Genomic DNA, 13990 nt, shown 5'->3' on the forward strand with positions numbered 1-13990 from the left:
CTCCTCCACTTGCATCTGGCTGGATGACCTTGGGCAAGCCGTAGTTCTGTCAGAGCTGTTCTTGAAAAAGAGCAGCTTCTGTCAAGAGCACTCTCAGCCCCACCCACCTCACAGGGTGTCTGTTGTGGAGGGGGGAAGGAGATTGTAAGCCGCTCTGATATAAATCCAATCTATTCTTCTTCTTCTTCTTCTTTTTCTTCTTCTTCTTCTTCTTCTGTCTGTTTCACCCGCATAGAAATGTGCAAAACCCTGGCTCCAGCCCGATGCATGTTAAAAGTCTCGAGGCACGCTATGGGGTGGGAGAAGGGGCTGCTGCTACAACAGGATAGAAATCCCCCCATGTTGGAGAGCAGCACCAGAACGTCTGGCATCCCACACAGCTCTGCAACAGGGACCCAGCCCTAATTAAGTGCCGTATCATGAAAAATATTTTGAGTAAATAAATTAAATGAAATACATAGCGTGGGCATAGAGCTTTCAGTGGTTTGAAGAGCTTCGTATCAATGGTCTTGTTATCCTCACCACAATCTTCCTGAAGTGGCCTTGGGGGGATGATCAAAATTTCATGGAGTGGAGATGAAGTTCTGATTTGCATCACTAGTTTGTTTTATCCTCTGTTCTTTTTGTTCTGTCTGGCAATGGGTTGGGTTGCTTGTTTGGTTTTTAAATAAGACTGTGAAGTAACTTGAGAGCCGGTGTGGTTAAGTAGTTGTTAAGAGTATCAGGCTCTAATCTGGAGAGCTGGGATCGATTTCCCGAGTCCCCCCCTCCTCCTCCACATGAAGCCTTCTGGGTGACCTTGGGTCAGTCACCGTTCTCTCTCACAACTAGGGGTGGGGTGGGGAATGGTATTTTTTGGGTGCGGATATACTGAACCTGGAAAATATTGGTATTTCCTGATATTCCCAAATCACAATACCAGTATGGTATGCAAATTAAGGAAATATCTGGGAAACCCTATGTGAATTATACCCTGTGTGGACCATTATAGTCAGTGGTCCCCATAGAGTATAAGAGAGAATCAACCTGGGGGTCTCTGGTCTCTCCTCACCCCAAGTTTAAAAAAGATTGGACCAGGGGATCCAGTTCTATGGGCCCCCAAAGAAGGTGCCCACATCTTCCATTGATTTCAGTGGAGGGGGAAAGGGCATTGAAAGAGACCACCATCCCTGTAAATGCCCTTTGTACATCTAACTGGTGGTCCCGAAAATCCCAAATATTTTCGGTGCTTGGCCATTTCAGATAGACGAACAATATCCAAAATGACTATCCAGATGAATCAATACCTGAAAAATACCGATATTTTCCGGATATTTTTCGACTCAGATTTAGCCAAAGGCACAACCTGACTCACAGCTCTCTCTCTCTGTCCCACCCTGCCTCACAAAGCGCCTGTTGTAGGGAGAGGAAGGGAAGGTGATTGTCAGGCACTCTTCAACTAGAGGAAAGCGGTATAAACAAATCCTGTAGGCTTAGGTGAATGTGATTATCTCCAGGCCGTTGAGTCAGTTCAGAACAGAGTCAAAGATCCTGACGAATCCTCCGTCACTTGGCTGTGGGGGCTTCCGCAACGCTTTCGCAGCAAGGCCTGAAGTACTTCTGCTTTCAGTGGGAGAAATCAAAGCCATTAACTTCCCCGCTGAATGCAGTGAGACTTAAAGGGCTCAGTGTTGTCTGGATCTGCCCCCTTCCTCTTTCGCTCTAAAATGAAAGGCAGACTTCTCAAGGGTCTGCTAAGCTTACGCAACACAGCTGTGCCTTGCAATCAGTGTTCCCTCTAAGCTGAGTTGGTATGAGACGGCTCACAGTTTTTTAGCCTCCAGCTCACACATTTTTGTCTCGGCTCAGGCAGGAGGGCTCCAGGGCAAACTAATTTAATGCAGCAGCCCAATCGCTCACTCACAACTTTAATGCCGGTAGCTCACAAAGGAGAGTTTCTGCTCACAAGACTCCACAGCTGAGAGGGAGCACTGATTGTGATTGTATTTATTTTCATATTTCTTCCCAGTGTGTGTGTGTGTGTGTGCGTGGGGGGGGGGGACATAGTGGCTTACAAAACTGCTCCCTGCTCCTCTCAACAACTCTTGTGAGGTAGATTAGTCTGAAGGAGAATGACTGCCCCAAAGTGACTGGTGAGCTTCCATGACAGGGAGGGGACTTGAACCTGGGTCTCACAGATCCTCGTCTGTCACTGTAGCCGTGCTGGTTTTCTACTTCTTCTTCACCCAAAGAGTGGTGAACACATGGAATTCCCTGCCACAGGAGGTGGCGGCGGCTACAAGCACGAACGGCTTCAAGAGGGACTCAGATAAGCATGTGGAGCAGAAGTCCACCAGTGGCTATGAGCCACAAGGTACTATCTAACTCTCAGGCTGGGGCAAGGGATGCTCTGTCTTCTTGGTGCTGGGGGGGGGCAACAGTGGGAGGGCTCCTAGTGTCCTCTAGCCCCACTGCTGGATCTCCTGATGGCACCTGGTATTTCTGGCCACTGTGTGACACAGAATGTTGGACTGGATGGGCCATTGGCCTGACCCAACACTGGCTCCTGTTCTCTTATGTTCTTACTGTGCTCGAGGCAGCATCTTGGACTATTCCCGCCCTTATCATCGGCCGTTGTCTCCTGAGACTTCCGCTCTCCTCTTGTGCGTGGGATCCACTTCCTGCATCAGAGGAGGGCTGAGAGCTGCCCGTGCCTCAGGGAAGCGCCTAGGAGCTCAATGGGTGGGGGTGGGGGTGCCAGCTTTCGTTCAGATGGCAGCTTGACTTATAATTTCTGGCCCAAATATGACTTGAGGCGTGGATGTGAATGGCAAATAACTCAGAAGGCTTTTGTGATCAGACACGTTTGTTCTGGCTTAGGTGCTCTCGTCGCTGTTCAACTTTGCCTTCGTACGCTGGCTGCCAGGGTGTTTACAAAGCGTCACGACTAGGATCTTGATCCTGTCTCCGTGCTTAACGGGTGGCTCCCCTGCACCTCTTCCTTTGGAAGCCTCAGTGGGAACCGGATCAGTTGTGAAGGGTTGGTCGGTGTCTTCCGGAGAAAAACCTGCACTCCCGTCTTCCTTTTTGTAGTGTGGGTGAACTTTCCTCTTCCCCATCACAACATGGCAGGTTCACTCCACTTCTGGCAACTTCACCGTATAAGGGCCAGCCGTGCAGCGCACTGGCGATGTGAAACTCGGGATAAGAACACAAGAGGAGTCATGTTGGATCAGACCAAGGGCCCTTCCAGCCCAACAGTCTGTGGCACACAGTGGCCAAAACCCAGTGGTCATCAGGAGGTCCACCAGCGGGGCCAGAACTCCAGAAGCCCTCTCACTGTTGCCCCCCCTCAAGCACCAAGGATACAAAGAATCTCTGCCCCAGATATAAGAATGTAAGAGAAGTCATGTTGGATCAGGCCAATGGCCCTTCCAGCCCAACAGTCTGTGGCACACAGTGGCCAAAACCCAGGGGTTATCAGGAGGTCCACCAGCGGGGCCAGAACTCCAGAAGCCCTCCCACTGTTGCCCCCCCAAGCACCAAGGATACAAAGCATTACTGCCCCAGATATAAGAATGTAAGAGAAGCCATGTTGGATCAGGCCAAGGGCCCTTCCAGCCCAACAGTCTGTGTCACGCAGTGCCCAAAACCCAGGTGCCCTCAGGATGTCCACCAGTGGGCCTGGAACTCCAGAAGCCCTCCCACTGTCCCCCCCCCCAAGCACCAAGAACACAGAGCATCCCTTGCCCCAGACTGAGAGTTCCTATCTATACCTTGTGGCTAAGAGCCACAGTTGGACCTCTGCTCCATATGCTTATCCAATTCCCTCTTGAAGCCGTCCATGCTTGTAGCCACCACCACTTCCTGTGGCAGGGATGAAAGGAAGCAAAGGAGTCTCTGTAACCTACTAAAGGCCTTCTCATTGTCGCCACCCCCCGTTTCTCCAGGGAAGTCCTCCATCTATAAAGGTTCGACTCCTTCTGCTCTGAGGGGAACCGTCCCAGTGAGGCACACAAGCCATTGTTTGCTTTTTGTTTGTGAATGGGGAGGGGGAACCCTATTTCTTTCTGATGTTGCATCTTGATCCTGGAAGAGTTTCCCGTGAAGCCACACTCATCCGCTCACCCTTGGGAGGACAGTGAGATTCCTGGGGAGGGCTCGACCCGTCAGCCCGCAGCTTTTGGATAGTTTCACTGCTTCCCTTCTCCTTATTACCTGTTTGTTCTGATGAAATTTCATTCCCGTCCCTTCCTTGGTGAAAGCAGAGCTCACACGCTCTCTCTGCAGATGACTTCTGTCATGAAGTGTGTATATTTACAGGGTGACTGAAACCACTGAAACCTGCTGTTCAGCTCTAAAACAAGGAAGTGTCTTTGGTTTTTAAGATGTATGGGAGTATGTGAATGTGGCATAGCTTTCCGGCAGCTGATCAGGAGTTCTTCAGTGACCACTGAAAGAAACAATCGTGTTGAGTTTAAAGCCACCTTCTCCTTCTCCCCACACCTTCAGTGTGGAAGCCCTGGGGCGTCCCAGTATAACCTGGAGAAGGACATCCTGCGTTTTCTCTGGGACACTTTGCAATTAACTGTGTCTGTCTTAGAGACAAATACTTGTGTTAGAGGAGAGTATGCATTCTGAATCTCTGTATGACCCTTTCGTTGAGTCGCCATAGAACACCCTGGTGACAAAGACTTCCCCCCCTGACATGGGGATTAATCTCTTCTGCAACAGTCCAGTGGGAGTGGGACATTCACAAGTTAAGTGCATGACCAGGGTCCTTGGATGGTACCCCACCCACCTGGCTGACACCTGTGGCCCTCCCCTGCCAAATAGCCAGTTGGGTAAGTTCTCTATCTGAACTAGTAGTAACGGAGAGGTCAAGTAAAAGCCACTGTTGAGGGTTCCACAGTATGGGAACGAAGTCTTCAGAAACAATGGCCCCTTTCACATGACTGCCCTAAACCAGATATTATCCGTTGTTGTCCCGGTTCCGAGTAAGTGATACGGGGATGGGGGTTTCATCATACAGCAGACTCCATCTTGTTAATGAACCATCTCTGGAGTACTATGAACATTTCAAACTGCACTGCTTTTCCCCGCCGCATGACCTTCCTTGCCCCTTTTCCCCTGAAATGTTCTAGGTCAAGTGCTCTGGTCTCTCAGTGGGGAGAATATAGTCTCTCGGTGGAGTCAAGGCACTTCAGTGGTGCCGCTGTAACACTGAAGGGCTATATTGGTTTAGCGCTATAGCTGTAGTGCTCGTCTTGGAACGTTCCGGGGGACAGGGTGAGGAAGACCACGTGGCACAAAAGGGCAGGAGGGAAGCGGCATTGTAGGAAGTGCTTCGGACATTTAAGAACGCACACCACCGCGATTCAGAAGCGCAACGAGGGGGTAAAAATGGAAGAGAGCTGTTTCCCTCCGAAACGGCTCGGCCCCTCTTTGCCAATGGGATGCGAGCCACTTTGTATGAACAGGTAAATAAAATCTGTTAGCAGCCGGTTGCTAAAAGGGTTGTGTCTGAACTGACACACGCACAAAAAAAACCCCATTAGCAACCTGCTACTAAAACAGATTCCAGCGGCTGTCTGAAAGGGGGCCTGGTTTGTGCCTGTTTGTTGAATAACCCAGAGAAGGAAGCTGTCATCAAAACCTCCCTGAGTGAACACTGAACTACTGCTTTATATTAATGACAAGAGTGCAGCTTGTTTCCATGGCTGCGGCCTTGGGGAAGTTCTAACGTTTACGCCAAATGGAGTGAGGGGGCCAGGGGGGCGGCCATTTTGAACGTTGCTGCGTAGCTACAGGAGGTGGCAACGATAGTGGAGTCGCAAGGCCTTGTTGTTCTTCATGGCTCCCCCTCCTTTTGTCTCCCCAAAGCAAAGGGCTTGTCAGTAGTCCAGGTTTCCGTTTTAGCGCTGTTGGCATTTTAGTATCAGTGAGGTAGGTTTAAACTTGGTGTTTATGAAACTCTCTTGAAGTCGCTTCGAGGGGTTGCTGATAAAACTTCATTCTGATGAAGAAGATATTTGGTGGCTGTGGGATTTGACTTTTGATCAGGTGCTGTAGCTCCGTTTCCCACGTCGAGAGTTCAGAAAAGGATCTTGGGTGGAAGACGTTGGGGGTTGGGAAGAGAAGAAGAGATTGGATTCATACCCCCCGCCCTTCACTCGGAGTCTCAGGGCGGCTGACAATCTCCTGTGAGGTCGGTGGGGCTGAGAGAGCTCTCCCCAGAACTGCCCCCGTGAACAGCAATCTGCAAAGACCAAGGCAGCTGTTTTTTCACAGGATTGTCTATTAAGAAGCACTAGATTTGTTGAGCAATCAAGAACATTAATATGTTAGTGGGGAGCAGCAAGTTTCAAAGCAGTATTTATGCTTCTGTGTCTCCCAGTTCTTCTTTCGGGGGGGGGGGGGGGGGGGGCGAGGTCCATGCATGCATGTTCACGTGGACAGAAGTGCCCTGACAAACCAGACCGGTTGTGCAAGCATCTTGTTTCTCATAGTGGCCAGGTAACCAAAAAGGTTGGGACAAAGAAAAAGAAAGTGAAATATAACTATGCACATAGTGCAAAAGTACAAAAAGTTTTATATACTTCACTTTAAAACAACAATCCTGTGGTTCAGCATATCAGGGCCTACTCCCAATATAAACACAAATGTCTGTTTACATAAATACAGGTTTAAAAGCACATATTATCTCCATGTACAGGAACCAATACCAACCGTGTGGTATAATTCAAGCTGAGCACTCCACTAATTTAACAAAAACGTACTTAAAACTGACCATGCACAGAATGGACCTTACCCACACTGAGATATTCACCTGTGGAGTCAAGTGGTGTCAAATTTTCTTGTGACACAACATGGGACAATAGCAACTCATCAATATGGAATACATTTCCTTGGCCCCCAGATCTTCTTAAGTCCAATTGGAAATGCTCCAAGCTCCAAGGGAGTGCTCAGGTACAACTAGAAAAACAGGGCCCAGAGCAGTGTTCCCTCTAAGCTGAGTGAGTGTGAGCTAGCTCACAGTTCTTTAGCCTCCAGCTCACACATTTTTGTCTCAGCTCAGGAAGGATGGGTCCAGAGCAAAGTAATCTACGCGGTGGCCAAATCGCTCGGTCACAACTTGAATGCCAGTAGCTCACAAAGTAGAAATGTTGCTCACAGGACCCCACAGCTTAGAGGGGGTGTTGGCCCAGAGGCCGAGGCCTTCCCCTGGTGTTGCTTCCCAGCCCCGGATTTCAGAGGCCGACTCCCAGTGGGTGTGGCAGTTCCCTTTTGTCATACTGCCTGGAAGCCACTGAGGGAACTAGAAGCGGGTTTTTGCCGCCTTTTCCTCAGACAAAGTGTACGCTCTCCCTTCAACACAGAAAGCTCCTTCCGTTTGAAGTAATAGGGAGCTTTTTGGACAGTCTAGCGGCTGGATCTTCCTTCCTGTCCTTTTTGGTAACGTGTATAGGATTGCAAAAACTCCTTCGCTTCTTGCAGGGTCCCCAGGCTGAGAGGCACAGGCCAAGAGCCCCTCGGCTCTCGCCCCTACAGCCAGCACCTCTGACGAGGAGGAGCCTTCGGGTTCGAGCGATGGTGCCCCCCGCCTCTCAACAGCAACAGCAGAGGGCAGGGCTCCGAAACCCCTCTCCAGCAGGCCACGAGCATCCCCTCACCCTCTCACACAACCACCTCCGCTCATGCTCCCCCTGAGCAGTGTTCCCTCTAAGCCAAGTCAGTGCAAGCTGGCTCACACTTTCTTAGCCTCTGGCTCAGGCGTTTTTGTCGTAGCTCAGGAAGGACGGGGCTCCAGAGCAAACTCATTTATGCAGCAGACAAATCGCTCGCTCCCAACTTGAATGCTGGTAGTTTACCAAGTAGGATTTTTGCTCACAGGGCTCCTCAGCTTAGAGGGAGCATTGCTCCCCAAGCCATTTAGGAAAGGCAAAAGAGAAAACAAAAACAAAACAGTGGCCTCTCCCGCAGCTCTCTCCCACGCTCCTTCTCCCTGACCAGCTGACTCAGTTACGTGTAATCTCTACATTGTGTCTGGTGTCTAACACCTATTTACACTACGCCCACCCACCCCATTTTCAAACCTACACACAAGCAATATTCATGGGCATAAATTGCTCACTCTCAAAACGAGGTCAGAACAATCAAGACGTGCAAACAAACAAACAAACCAACCGCAGTTCTTCAGTTTGTGGGCTTCAGGGTGAAGTGAGCATGAACAAATCCCCTACTCCCGATTCAGCTTTCAAGTGTGAATTTTTAGTGCATGATATACATTTTCAGTAGAACAAAGATTGAGTCCAGTCAGGCACCTTTAAGACCAACAAAATTTCATTCTGGAGATCCGCTTTCGTGTGCACGGGCACGCTTCTTCAAAGCACATGAAAACGCACCCCCAGAATTAAACTTCGTTGGTCTTCAGGGTGCCCCTACTGGACTCAGACTGTGTCCTGCTGCTTCAGACCAGCACGGCCGACCCCCCCCCACACACACACACACACCAGTGTCTTTATAGTTGTCTGACTTTGGTGTGTTGGGCTGTGACCTGGGACACCCCAGTTCAGATCACCCACCGTGGAAGCTGGCTGGTGGACCTCCAGTCCCACGCGCTCAGCCTGACCTCCCTCACAGGGTACTTGTAAAAACAAGATGGAGGAGAAAAGACTGCTAGAAGCCACCTTGGGTCCCCATCGGGAAGAATGGTGGGGTAGAAATGAAGTAAATAAATAAATAAAGCCTTGTAAGCTGTCAACTATTATAGGGCAATCGTCATCACACACTCTCAGTCATAAGAACAGCAGAGAAGCCAAGGTTGGATCAGGCCAGAGGCCCGTCCAGTCCAACACTCTCCGTCACGTGCTGTGAGATTTTTTAAAAAAAATTACCACTCATTCATCTCTCTTTTATTATTTCACACCAACCATCCTGTGATGTCCAGTGGAAGCCCTGGGTTGTCCAAAGGTTTGTCAAGGGGTTGACCAGCTTTTAGGGATACAGCTTGACAACTGTTATTTATAGTTCTCTGCAGCGAACATCAACTAGGAAGGCCGGGTGTGTTCTTAGGGCCCGCTCTCCGGCCTCAGTGGGCAGCAGTGAGTTACAAGCATGCCCCTTGCGGAACAAGTACGTGCCCACTAATGCGCCTCTTCCTCACAAAGAGGCCAATGTGGTACTGAGATCTAGCTGGGTGGCCCTGTTAGTCTGTCTGTAGCAGCAGAAAAGAGCAAGAGTCCAGGAGCACCTGAAAGACTAACACAATCTGTGGCAGGGGAGGAGTTTTCCTGAGTCCCTGCCCACTTCTTCAGATAGATCCAAGATGGGCGGCCGTGTTAGTCTGTCTGTAGCAGGAGAAAAGAGCAAGAGTCCAGGAGCACCCGAAAGACTAGCACAATTTGTGGCAGGATATATGAGCTTGCGTGAGTCACTGCAGTCACTTCTTCAGACAGATCAAGATGGGGAGCCCTGTTAGTCTGTCTGTAGCAGGAGAAAAGAGCAAGAGTCCAGGAGCACCTGAAAGACTAACAACATTTTGTGACAGGGGAGGAGCTCGCGTGAGTCCCCGCAGTCACTTCTTCAGATAGATCGAGATGGGGAGCCGTGTCAGTCTGACTGCTGCAGGAGAAATGAGCAGGAGTACAGGAGCACCTGAAAGACTAACAGAATTTGTGGCAGGGGAGGAGTTTTTGTTTTTTTGTTTTTTGGGCCCCCCGAAGTGGTTTTTTTTATTGCTTTTCTATAAACTACAAAGAAAATAGGGAAGGGAATCTAATATCTATGGGAGAAAGGAAAGTTAACCACTAAAAACCCAAGTAGTGAAGATCATCACATAAGCTTATAAAATGATGGATCTAAACTATTAATAATACAATGAGCTTGAATGTTTAACTCTAGCCAATATTCCCCAAAACCCAATATCAATTACTGTTTAAGGCCATCACAAAAGCATCAAAGATAAATGTAGCTTCTTAAAGGTGAAGTTCAGAGTTCCTCAGCATCTCATTTCTTGGAATTTCTTTTCCTCAAATCATAGTCCCTTTTGGGGGCCGCCGCCCCCAACTCCAAATCAGAGTCCTCCTCTGACGTTGAAGAAGAGTTTTCACCACTTTCTTTATCCTGGTCGTCATCTTTGTCATCTTCTCCGGTCCTTCCCAGTTGCTGCTTCAAGAACTCATTTGCTTTCTTAACAGAGTCAATTCTTTCTTTTTTCTCATTTATTCTGAAGAGTAAGCCTTCGGGAACCAGCCATTTGTACTGTATGTTGTTTGTTTGTAAAAACAATGCCAAGTCTTTGAATTTCTTCCTCTTCTTTCTAATTTCAAATGGAATGTCTTTTAGTATCCGTATGGTGTTACTGTTGATTTTCAGGGGTGTACTTGATGTTGTTTTCAAGATTTGGTCCCTCACATGTCTTTTTGAGAATCTAACCACTATTTCTCCAGGCAGATTATTTTTCTTAATATATTCCAAATATGATCCATTTCACTTTGTAGATATTCTATTTTCAAATCTGCCACTGGTGCAAGTAGATCGCCCAGTACTTGTTTTAGATTCTCTCCTTTTGTCTCAGGAACCTCAGGGGAGGGGTTTTTGTGAGTCTCCGCCCACTTCTGAAGAACTTGACCAAGAATACCAAGAAGTGAGCAGTGACCCATGAGAGCTCCTCCCCTGCCGCAAATTTTGTTAGTCTTGAAAGTGCTGCTGGACTCTTGCTCTTTTCTAATGTGGAACTTGTTCGCTGACCTGAAAGTAGGAAGCTGGGAAACCACTGTGAGATGTAGCATTGCCCAGCAGTTATTCATGCTGTCATAGACCAATGATGTCAACTCCCACTGTGAGAGGAGGCTTGCCTCAGGCAAGTTGTTCACTCGCTTGGCCTTACTTGTACCTCACAACATTTCTGTGAAGATGAAATGGGGGGGAGAATCCTGTATACAACCCTGATTGTGCTTCTTGGTGGGAGGATGGAATTAAATTTGTGATCGATGGACATCTACAGCCAAATATTCTCAGATAACAGCTGTGGTGTCTAGTGTCCGAATATCTTCATTAAGGTACCAAACGTAGATACCGAATATTTAGGGCATGCACAAGAAACTCTGTAAAGAATATTAAAGTCATAATTTGCAAAGGTAATTCTGAGAATTTGTTTCAGTTTTAGTCAACTGATTTCTTGAGAGACAATGTTTTTTGATTCTCTGGACCCTTCATTTTTTATGTTGATAGCCTTCGGTTACTTATGTTCCTAATGAAGAACGTGGGCCAACACTCCCTTGTCCTTGAGTATACTGGAAGACATGGTGAACCTACAAGGATTTGATGGAGCTAACTCACTTTGTAAAAATGATCCCTAATTTTAATAACACTGTGGCCCGTTTTCACTTTGCAGTCGCCATAATGGCAGTCTTGCATTCGGTCCCTACAGAAACCAGTTGTCAGTTTTCCAGTGGCTGAAAGAACACAGGTTGTGTGTCGTGTTATTTATTTGCTGTTGTTTCCAGTTACAGGCTGAACTTGACCAAGAATACCAAGACAAATTCAAAAGACTCCCGTTGGAAATCCTGGAATTTGTCCAGGAAGCCATGAAAGGCAAGATTAGCGAAGACGGAGACCGCAGCCCCACCCCTCCTCCTTTGGCATCTGGTGGCGGGAAGCAGCAGAACTATAAGCCACCGCAAAACGAAGAGCTGGAAGACCATCCAGGGAAAGAATTTGACACCCCCCTCTAACGGCTCCCGCCAGGCCACGGGCCTGAATGACTGTGACACAGCAGATCACCACGCCGTCCCCCGGACCCTGTCCTCGTTTGAGTGGCCACCGGGCAGCCTCCGCCATGGCAGACGTCCGTAGGGACAAGGGTGTGTTCATAAGAGCAGCCAGTGGGCTGGGCGTGTTCTATGTCTGTAGGCCTTTGTCATATCAGCATGCTAAACTGCAGCGCATTCGAAATGCGGGCGTTGACCAGCGTGGCCCTTCCCCAAGCCGATGGGCCACTGGCATTTTTTCAAGCTGTGTGTCGCCCCGCTGGACCGGTCCCTGAGGACCAGCATTATTATTATTTTAAGGTAAATGTGCACAGACCCTAACCCTGTGTGAAGCCACAGTGCCAAGTGTTCTAAACAAATTGTCACCCTTTGGGCCTTTGTTTCCTCCTCTGTAACTGCATTTTAAAGCTTGTACCATCTTAATATTTGCACCTAGTTTTATTTTCCTTTGCAAAACGCCACCAGCAGCTTGTGGCGTTGACCGTATATAAGAAGTATCTGGTCCTCAGACCTTCCATGGAAACTCTGGTAGTGTGCATACGTTTCTAAGAAGAAATATAGATATTTCCCCCTAGAAGCATACGGGTGTTTGTATATGCTTCATATGTTGTGGAGTCACATATATGTGCATAGACACACACACACACCCATGTATGCACCCCATGGTATGCACAGGACCCATGTGTTCCTGCTGGGAACCTGCTCTCCTAAAGATCTGAAGAAACATCAGGAATAAAGAAACTTCGCTTTTCTGGCTCGGTGATCTCTGTTATCACTGCTGTGTAGTTAGGGAAATCACAAGAACCTTTGACTGATATTGTACATTGGTTTTCAAATATCAATTTGTGGACTCTGGAGTATTGTTTTGAACTATTATCTTATGGTTGCAATCATATGTTTGAATTCTGAAAATGTTTTGTATAGTATCTAACACACAGACATCTCTTCCATAGTTTTAAAAACTGTACAGTTTGCATGTGGGAAATGCCGTCTCCAGAATGTATATATCAAACCAGTCTTTCCGAGGTGGAGCCCTTCGGGGAGGAGGGGCAGAATTAGTCAGGCAGAAGATGTAAGGATACGGAGCATGTGGACACGGGTGTTCTGGCCCTGGAACCTATTTATAGTTAACCTTGGGAAAGGTTACAGCCCCTCTGGACGCCCACAGAAACTACTTTGTGGGTAATATTGAAACACTAAATTTTTAGTCGGATGACTGCAAAGCCTTTTCATACGTAACAGCATATATGTAGTTGGCTTCCCCTCAGGAGCTCCGTAGAAATAACTTACTTTTATTTAAATGTAAGCAATAAATAGAGATCAAACTTAAGTTTTGAGTTAAAAGCTTAGTGTACATAGGGAAATTAAAACTTTGGCTGAACAGTATTTTTTCTCTCTGTTAATTTATAGCACGCACGAAGAAATTTGTACACTGTCTGAAGAGTATATACAAGAGACTGTGTACTCATCTTACAAAGTCTGGAGTAATTCAAAGGGTGTAATTCTAACTACACTTTCCTTTTGATTTTAAGAATATGACTCCTGTCATTTTGTTCTACTTTTTGCACTTTGAAGATCAATATTAATCATTTAAAAAAGAAAAAAAAACTTTAAAGGTCAAAAAAGTTTAATGCTGCATTTTATAAGATAAAGGTTAGATAAATTGTTTTCAGTTAGACAGGATATAATATAATCGCAGTATTTACAAGAAACGATAAGACGATTTCTTTTGACATGCTTGTGTACAGTGCAGCTTCAAAATAGTCTAGGAGAAATTCAATGAGCTTTTTAATTTATGAAATAATTTTAAAAAGTTAATGGTTCAACAAGAGTATATTATCAGCTGTAGTTGGGTTTTCAGTACATTTGTATTTGACCATTGACTGTACTTACATTTTATATAATATATATATATGTACAGTGCCCTTTTTTGCGGTTGTAGTCTAGTGTGTAAGATTGTATATCTTGCCTTGTTCAAACTTACGGTGATATATCATTGACCATTAATATTACTTGAAATAAAGTAAGGTAATGAAAAAAGGAGTCTCTGATGTAAGAGTCTTATGCCTTTTAAGTATTTGCCTTGTGACGTGTTGAACCTGTGGAAATATACTGTGGACATTTCTGCTTTAGAAGCTCGAGCGGCCATCAGCTGCACTGAACGCTATTGTACATTTCACATCTCTTTCCCACTACCGAGAGTCCCTTTGTTTTTGACAGTGCATGCTGAACCTTAG

At 47.0% G+C, this 13990-nt stretch overlaps 1 long non-coding RNA gene across 1 annotated transcript in view; it reads left to right on the forward strand.

The window, feature by feature from the left end:
• Positions 1–13059, forward strand: part of LOC107123896 — a 44481-nt gene extending 31422 nt beyond the window's left edge. Inside the window, exon 2 of the long non-coding RNA XR_001482960.1 lies at positions 11490–13059. This is a non-coding gene — a long non-coding RNA (uncharacterized LOC107123896). The remainder of the gene's footprint in view (positions 1–11489) is intronic.
• The last annotated feature ends 931 nt before the right edge of the window (positions 13060–13990 follow it).

The sequence above is a fragment of the Gekko japonicus genome, unplaced genomic scaffold, assembly GCF_001447785.1.
Source record: "Gekko japonicus isolate JY-2015 unplaced genomic scaffold, Gekko_japonicus_V1.1 scaffold1258, whole genome shotgun sequence".
Taxonomy (NCBI): Eukaryota; Metazoa; Chordata; class Lepidosauria; order Squamata; family Gekkonidae; genus Gekko; species Gekko japonicus.